The sequence below is a fragment of the Echiichthys vipera genome, assembly GCF_963691815.1.
Source record: "Echiichthys vipera genome assembly, chromosome: 21".
Classification (NCBI taxonomy): Eukaryota; Metazoa; Chordata; class Actinopteri; order Perciformes; family Trachinidae; genus Echiichthys; species Echiichthys vipera.
In genome coordinates this window covers 14,102,223-14,111,454 of record NC_139846.1, presented here as the reverse complement: position 1 = coordinate 14,111,454, position 9,232 = coordinate 14,102,223, and positions in this window count along the sequence as shown.

Sequence of the window (9,232 nt, the reverse complement as noted above, 5' to 3'; positions counted from 1 at the left end):
CATCAGATTCTCTGACATGACATGACAGATTTCATCCCAGGCACAAACACTTCACCATTTAACCTTGTCATTATGACGATTTGTAATTTCACAGAAAGTTTAGTTCTTACTCAGAGACATAATCATATATGGGGTGTAAAATAGGAATTAACTCCATTCACACATTGTAATTGTTTTGTAAAGGAACAAAACCAGAAAAAAGGTTTTCCATTTCTGAAGTGTCCCAATCTGAATGAAGAAAAAATAACATTTGTTGATTTTCCCCTCAACTCCAGTGTTATGATGCCCACAATGGCTTTCTGATTGAAATACCAAACCATGTCGCCGAGGCAGGCTTCGCAAATATGCCAACAGGATACTTCCTCAGATTAGCAGGACTGTTTACACAGTCCCCTGGTAATCTGGGCCACAGGGGACATACCTGTACTGTGTCAGAGACCGAGCTAGAGTTACACAGTGGGACCAACCAGCCACAACGGCCCACACCAGAATACGATCCAGAAGGTCCAGCGGGACTGGCCTGGCTCCAGCGGGGTTGGCACTGGGTACAACTGGCCTCGTCTCCCCCTGCCAGATAAGGGGAGGGGTTTGTGTGTGTGTGTGTGTGTGTGTGTGTGTGTGTGTGTGTGTGTGTGTGTGTGTGTGTGTGTGTGTGTGTGTGTGTGTGTGTGTGTGTGTGTGTGTGGTAGTGGAAGTGGTAGTGGGAGGGGGTATACCGGCTGCCACCTCTTCATCCTTCCTTCCTGTTCTTGTTTTTTTAGGGACATACTTTGGTAATTGGCTTGTCTACAGGTCCATAAGCTATACTGTTGGTACACACTGGCACACACACACACATGCACAAATGAAGAGGAAGTTTTCCGTGAGGTAAAAAAAAAAACTGCTCTTTGGGTCTTGACAATGACAGCATACAGGGAATATTGGTGGTATTGTGCACTGAGGGTAGAGGAATTTAATGGAGCCTAGAGCTGATAGAAAGATAATAAGTGTGTGCTCGTGCATCCGTGTGTGAGTTTGTTCTCCGGATAGTCCCCTTCCTCCCAGGTGCTCCTCACTCTTCATCCTACTGCTCCTTCTACAAACAGATGTCTCAGAACAGGGATGGTCCCCTGGAGAGACAGTATGCCATTATATTTATTCTTGATAAGTCACAACAGCACCTGGTAAATGTTGTGTGCCAAGCTCTCTTCTCTTGCATAGTACAGCAGGAAGGTCTGGTGAGCTCGACCGGTTCAATATTGCTTTACCTGCGACCATCTACCCATTGGTACGTCCATCTTTAACCCAGTGGGATAGGGTACCAGTAAGCAGGAGTGTACCACACAAAGGCTTTCTTTATCACACCAAGGCTTCAGCAAACCCAGAGTTCAGTTTTCAGAGGCTTATCAAGATCTTCTGAAAGTGTGCTGGAAAGCCACTGATACAATGTAAAGAAACACCCCTGGGACTTCACAACCCCACGCATATGTTACATGTGAGGTAGACCGTATGTGTACACAACAGACAGAAATGTAAGCAAACCCAGGTTTCATTCTGTGTAGTTCAGACACAGTACGGTAGCCGTTTAAACGGAAACAAAAGATATGATGAGAGAAACATATCAATGCCACTATTGACAATGACGGTGATAATGATGTCAACACGCTGCCCACCCTCCTCCCTTCCTTCCCCCCCTGCTCTTCCTAATGGGAGAGCAGCCACAGGGTGTGTTCAACAAGCTAGTGAGGCAGGAGGATGATTCTGGAGTAAATCACTTGTGGAAAGGTGAAATGTGGCCAGCACGAGTCGGCCCTAATCCATGCCAGACATGTGCAGAACAGCGGAGGAGCAGGTGCAAACAATTGAAGCAGCTGTCAGTGAGCTGCCGTGATCTCTTCTGATATCTTAATTGTTAGTCAATCCAAGAGCAATTTTGGCAACATTGCTGTCAGCCCTGGGACTTGCCCCACTCAGCTCCCATCTGTCAGGGGCTCGCAGGGATCTGGTGCAGCTCTCCCTCCCTGACTGAGGGCACATGTCTCTGGGATGTGTGTGTCCAGCACATCCAGCATCTCTGAGGGAAATCGGGCCTGATTGCTGCCATTTCCGCTCACTTTGGCGGTTTGGGTCGGGGGTGCAGGCTAATGCTGATAATTGCCACGTTTCAAAACTACTGGAATTGGTCGGGCCTCCCACCCAAACTCTGTCCAGCGCAGTCCCGACCCCCTTGTCGGCTCAATGTTCCTAAACATTGTGATTAGCATAGGAGTAGAGTGTGTGTCAGTATAGATTCAGGTCTCGGATCTGAAACTCTCCAGATACCCCCGTCGTGGAGCCGTTAGGACAGGGGTGATCAGGAGCTGCTTGGCCCGAGCTCCGCAGATGTGAGGCCATGCAATCAGACAGTAAACAGCACCACAAAGAGCTCGGTGAGCTAATGCAACTCTCAGCCAAAAGTAGCAAAAACTATTGTTCTAATTTCAGTCAATGTCAAAAAATTAAAGCTGAGGAGTCCTTTAAAAAAAAAAACCTGGATAACATGTATTTTCACACACATTCACAGACAGCAGAGAGGCGTCATTATAAAGAGATAACTCACAGTGCAATGACAGTGAGTGACCTGCTTCTACCCATTCAACATGAGGTGGAGGCCTGACTCTAGGCCCTGCCTGACCCTCCCGGTGATTTATGTGGCCCCAGTAAGCCGGATCTATTTGAGGGCCCGGCGAGGAATGAAAGTGTTAACAGTGAGTGTTGGGGAAGGTGGGTGCTGAGGGGAGAGTTATGAGTTTTCTCAGCTGAGCGCCCAGCTTTGGGTTTCTGACATTGTTTTCATCGGAGAGGGAAGAGAAAGAAGGAGTAGTAAAAAGAAAAAGGGGGGGGGGGGGGGTCGGCAGAAGGGGGGGGGGCATGGAGCCCGCAGGCTTGAACTCCACAGCTGAACCACTGACCCCGACCATCCATCAGGGCAGGGGTGTGACAAGGCAGGGGCAGGGGTATGTGACGAGGAGGGGGAGCTGGTGACGGGGGAAAGGGACTGAGGGCTATAATGGGCTTTGGACATGGGAGGGGCCCGGCACTGGGGAGGGGGCAAGGAAAGTAAAGGACGGAGTGTGTTTTGGAGAAAGGGATGGATGAAATAGGTGTGGTGTGTGTGTGTGTGTGTGTGTGTGTGTGTGTGTGTGTGTGTGTGTGTGTGTGTGTGTGTGTGTGTGTTTAATAGAAAAAGTCATTGAAGAAATATTAAAATGATGTTTCCTCAGAGAAATCTAAATCTACTTAGGTTTTTCTTTGATTAACTTGACTCAGAAATGTTGTTGTTCATGTTCTTGATAGAAACTGATATTTATATTCACCATGGATGGGTTAAAACTGATCCGACACGACTAATCAAGAATGAAAATTGGGCTTTGTAATTTCATGTGAATAATTAATTATACAGTAAATCATTTGCTTCCAGCAGTAATGGCCATTTGCAACATTAATAAAGTATTGGTGATTTTGAAATCAATGTAATGTCACCTTGGTTTTAAAAAAGTATCTGTTTCTATCATTATTTGCTATATTTTACAGATTGCTGTTTACTGATAAAAGTGAGAGAAAAAAATAAGATTTGTTCAACTATTTTACCAACTTGGAGCAAAAATCAAAGGCGCAACCTAACTATTGGAACCAAAAACCAAACTTCTGCTCGAGACAACAGCTACATTTTTGTGTTACTACTGTTTCCACTTTTGTGAGATTTCGGCCTCACTCAAAGCCAACCCTCCCCCATGTAGGCTCATACTGCCAGCGTCTTTCAGCTGTTGCCCAGGACTCACTGTCACTTGGCTCCGCACAATGCATGGCCAATGGGTAGACTGGATCCCAGCATCCGTCCTCAGAGGGGCATTGGCCCTCAGCCAGACAAGCCTGAGCTGGGGCCCCTGTCCCACTGAAAGACTATAGCAACACTAATGGTTAAGTCTGGGGAAGAGTCTGTGTGAGAGAGAGGGGAGGATCATTTTAATATGATCTAGTTTGGAACTCCATAACACATATTCCGATTTCATTAGGGGCCAAAGATGGAGCCTTATGTCGGCAGCATTAGCAGTTATTGGGGTGACTGTGTTTGTCTGTTTGACACTGTGTAAAAGATGGTTAAGACGTAGTGGATGAAGAGGGATGCGGCAGTGGAGGTTGAAGAGAGATAGAGAAAGAGAGAGTTCGTGGCCCTCCCAGTTAGGTGATGCCACTGCTGCATGGACAAATCCATGAGCAAGCGAAACCACTGTTTTAAATAGCAGGTATCTGGTGTCAGCGTGCCCTGAGAGAGGCCCTCTCCATCAATATGTTCTTTTGCCCTTGTCTGCTCCTGATATCTTTATCTTGTCAGGACCTCTCCTGTACGTTCCACCTCAATGGCTTCCGTCTGCGCTCGCCCTGTCCTGTGCAGATGGACCGCTGCTGGTCGCTCAGCTTAAGGCCCTTGAGGCCGGATGGGGCAAGAGAGTGGGGAGGGGGTTAGCTGAAGGCAGTCTTATGTCAACCTGTAGTCTGCAGGGGCCTCATTACACAGACGCCAAAGGAGAAGCTTTTAGAGGGTAATTAGACCATTACAGATAGCCAGGGGAATAAATGAACACTCCCTATGTCCTCTGAATAAATGAGATGTTAAAACATCCGGTTATTGTTTTTTTTTTTTCAATTTGTGATGAATTTAGGAATTTTCCCTTATCCAGTAAATATTGAAAAAATACACAACAAAGGAAGAAAACTGATCCAAAACATGTCTTTGTTAGCAGTAATCCATAAAACTTTAAAAGTTACTGAAAGAACCTACGAAGAATTAAATGCAAATCAACATTTCTGTCAACTTTATATGTTGCAAAAATTAACTCGAATGTGGTTTACCTGTTCCTATCATAAATCCAATGTGTTGAAATAGACCAAGATTGTACTCTGGTGGCAAGAGGAAGTCTCCACTGTTCTTTCCTGTAATTTCGAGCTTACCCTGAGATGAAAATGGGAGCGGGATTGTGGGAAATGACAGATGCGGCTCGGGAGGGCCATTGAAGAGGTCATATGTCATCACAGGGTCGCACACGCCCTTTGAGCAAGGGGCCGAGGGAGGGGGTTGCCTTCCCACACTATACCTGGAGAAGAGATGAGGCCTGGGAATGCAGCTAACCTGGACCTGACTGACTCCACTCACATGTCAGTCTGGTCATAAGTGCGTCCTGGATTTATGTTGGCCAGTCTGGCTGGCTCTGTCCTTCTACATGAGCATCTGTCAAAAAAACTGTCTGTAAAATCGACACTTTCACCGTCACGCCTGCCTCCATAAAACGGAAACAAACCTCTTGTACTTGGTTTATCAAACATTACACCTATAAATCATCTCCATCATCAACGGCATGTTCCTCTGCCTGGTATGTCCTGCCGGTGTTAGAGTTTCTGACAGACCGGCGCCTGCACTATATTTAATCTCTTCCTCTCTCTCCATCTCTTTTAGTATCTTGCAATGTGATGTGTATGTGAATGTGTGTGTGAGTGTGTGAATATGTGTGTGTGTGTGTGTGTGTGTGTGTGTGTGTGTGTGTGTGTGTGTGTGTGTGTGTGTGTGTGTGTGTGTGTGTGTGTGTGTGTGTGTGTGTGTGTGTGTGTGTGTGTGTGTGTGTGTGTGTGTGTGTGTGAGAGAGAGAGTGGAAGAGAGTGAGAGGAGCTCAGGACCAAGTGTGTGTGATTTTAATAGCCGTCGGTTACCTGCTCACATATGATACCCCTCCAGCCTGCTTGGGCAGATGGCTATTACTCTCCAGTTGTGAAAATCAAGCTTATACAAACACAGGCAGGTCTGAGACGCGCTGGACCAAGTATCCCTCTGATAGATAGTATATGTGTATGTGTGTGTGTGTGTGTGTGTGTGTGTGTGTGTGTGTGTGTGTGTGTGTGTGTGTGTGTGTGTGTTATGATGAGGGCTGATTCTCTGGCGTCTGTCATGCGCAGCCTACCCTGTGGAAATCATTAAGTAGGAGCACTAGGCCGTCACTTCCTGGCAAAGCATGCGAGTGAGATGAAGAGCTTTATCACTTTCCAGGACAGGTGGGAACATTATTGAAGGCAGGACAGTGTCAGTGTCAGACCTGAATCGAATGTGAAAAGTCATTTCGATGGCTTTGCATTTGTTGAAAGTCGTTGGGAGCTTTTCATTTCTGCAAATTTGTGAACATTTTGAATTGAAATCTAAGTTTTAGACACTGACTTTGTTTCTAAGCCATTCAATTACGAATTCAGATAATGAGTAAAGATGTGATTATTTAGACTTTTAAATTGGCATGTATTCTGCTGCTCTTGTAAAAAAAACTAATTTCTAAATCTAAACCGCTTGCACAGCTTTGATTTGTAGACATCCAACAGCCAACTGTAATTTTCCGGTTTCATTAATTGCGGGCACTTCATTTTAGGTATGAAACCTGAACTTCTCCCTGTCTTGAAACTCAATAGTCCTTTTAGTGTCAAGGTTGGCCCTGTCCTGCTGCCTCTCTCATGGAATCTGCCGTCATGTGACTTGCCCCCACTGTCCCAAACCGCTGGGATTATTGATCACTGGCTGTTGTGAGTGAGACATTTACTGTATCCCATATTGCTGCACACCAGAGAGCTGCGCACGGATCACTTCTTTTCTGTACACTCAATCGATAGATAATATTGTGGTAAATTATTCAGCCTCTTCGACATGTCGCCAATGTATTGTTTAAATAAAATGAGTAATAATAATAATAATAAGAAGAATTTCCTAGAAATACTTTACTTTTGCATAGACAAGCCTGAATATGTTGCATATTATATTACCTACTTTACATGTTACATAGAATTAAAACAATAATTAATAATAATAATAATAATAATAATAATAATTACCGTAATTGCTCTATTAGAAAGTTCAGTTGAAATTAAAATTATATGAAATGCAACACGATGAATTAAAAAAACATATGTATTTATTAAAATAGCAGTTTATCCAATTAGACAGATTTACTGTGGAACTTTTGAAGGCTATTTTCATTATGTTATTATTATTATTATTATTATTTACCTTATATTATTACTTTTTTTAAATTGTTTCTTATAATATTGTGTTAAGATTCCCAACGTATGGATATTCTGTAATAATTCCAAGCATTAACCATGCTGATTAGAATTAAAGGCCCTATAGAGAGCTTTTGAAAAAGAGAAGCATTGCTGCAAGAGAAATATTAATTCTACATTTTTCTCTTTAAGTGTTCATGATTTTCTCTGCTAATATTTTTTAATTATCCGTTGAATTCATATATTTCAGCCCGTTTTGTACTGTGATATTTAGAGTTGAATCATCGATTTTTGTATTAGTAGTTATGGCGGCAAAAAAAAAAAGTGAGATTGTAAAACCAGTGCATGTCAATCGTTTGTCCGTGGAAGGGACACAAAATACAGACTTCTGGACTTAAAGCAGTGCATCCATTAAAAGGTATTCATTAAAAATGTCATTAGGCAAAGGGCCGGCTGCTCGAGCTTTGGCCGCTCCGGCTAATTAGTGCGGAGTGGTGATGAAGGCACTGAGGCCGGATCAGGTGTCTCTCTCTGACCGCTGGACTCTTGCTCAGACACGGGCAGCCAGCGACTGGGAGCCGTGGAAGGCCGGGGCCTTAAACCTCTGCTGCTGGATAGCGCTTCCATGTTTACATACCGCCATCTACTGGCCAGACACCAGGCAGTGGCATGCACTTAGTCTCTAGCTGTCATTTATTTGGAAATTTGAACATTAAAATAGTTAAGATGCTATATTCTCGAGCACTTATAAAATAAGCCTGCTGCATATTTGTATTTTTGCAGGGGGTGTAATGGAAAATGAATAGGCCTAGCTCATAATAGAGAAAATAACTCCAAATACACTCGTCAAGCCCTGTGTGCAGCAAGAATGAAAAGTGTGAGTAATCTTACATTTTCATGTTTCTGAATCAATATTAAGAAAACAAACAAAACAAATCAATATACCAACACCATAATGAGCTACAAAGGGCCCCATAAGCCGAATGCTGTACACAAGTTAAAAAAAGTTTTTTGCTGAAACTCTGTATGTAGTTGCGCGTCTGTGGGGGGAAATCCCACATGTGCCTGAACTCAGAGCCCTCTCTGGGTATATATGGTCAAGGCCGGCCCGGACAGCACCCTAAGGTGGCATAAAGTATACTTTTTGCTTCACACGGTTCATAAAATTATCAATAATAATCATAAGTCAAAGTCAGAGCTCCTATCACAGAATGATTTGTTGACATTGGGACGCAGGGGAGTGTTTGTTTGAGCTCCCCATTGCCCATTTAAGAATGAGGCACTTACGGCCTGAATTTGGTCCAAGTTCTCTATAAAACAGCACTTGTATCATTTCCACTTTACTCGTCAACTTTTACCCAGCATCACCTCTGACCGCACTCCTCTGTCTGAAACCTTCATAAACTTTCCACAGATTTCTCCAACAATATAAACTCTCAAACATGTTTGGCGAAAATTATAGTGTGCAATCCCTCTGGCATGGGCTGCATACAAAATAAACTGCCTCTAATTGTGATGCTTTGACCATCTTCCCCCTGACTGTTGTTTAGCTTGGCCGCTGCCCGGAGCTTTGTGGTTTCAACCCGAATAGCTTAGCCGGTGTGAGGGGGAGAACACGTTGTTATTCTTGCTGCCCGCTACACTGCACATGCTAATAAGGGAGGACCACTGGGATGCTTTAAAAAAATTTGAGGAGATGGTGATGTCATCAGTGTGCTTTATCTGAGTAGGGATCTGAGGGGAGTATAGTTTCCTCTGGTAGAGACTCTGGGGCCCAGGAGTGAACTCGTGGCTGTGCCAGGGAGCCTGTTTAAGGAGATTACTCAGTCACCACACCTTTGTTGCATTATGGGCCGGAGTGAAAGGCCGTGCACTGTGGACATCCCATGGAGACGGCACACTGACAGCTTTTTCGACACCCAAATCAACATGGACAGACAGCAGCGTTCATCTGAGCCCAGTTCTGTATTTCTGTCTCGGATGCAGAGAGATTATTAATTTATATCCCTGTGAAACCATGCGAGATGGTCCTTGAAAGCAAACTTGCCAATGAGAATTTAGTTAATGATCTGAGTCCTGCTTTATTTCCAATCAATCATCAAATGTTTGATCACAGACTATATGGCATTGTTAGTGCAGCGTTATATCAGTTACACAGCATTAAGTGTTCATGGCAGACTCA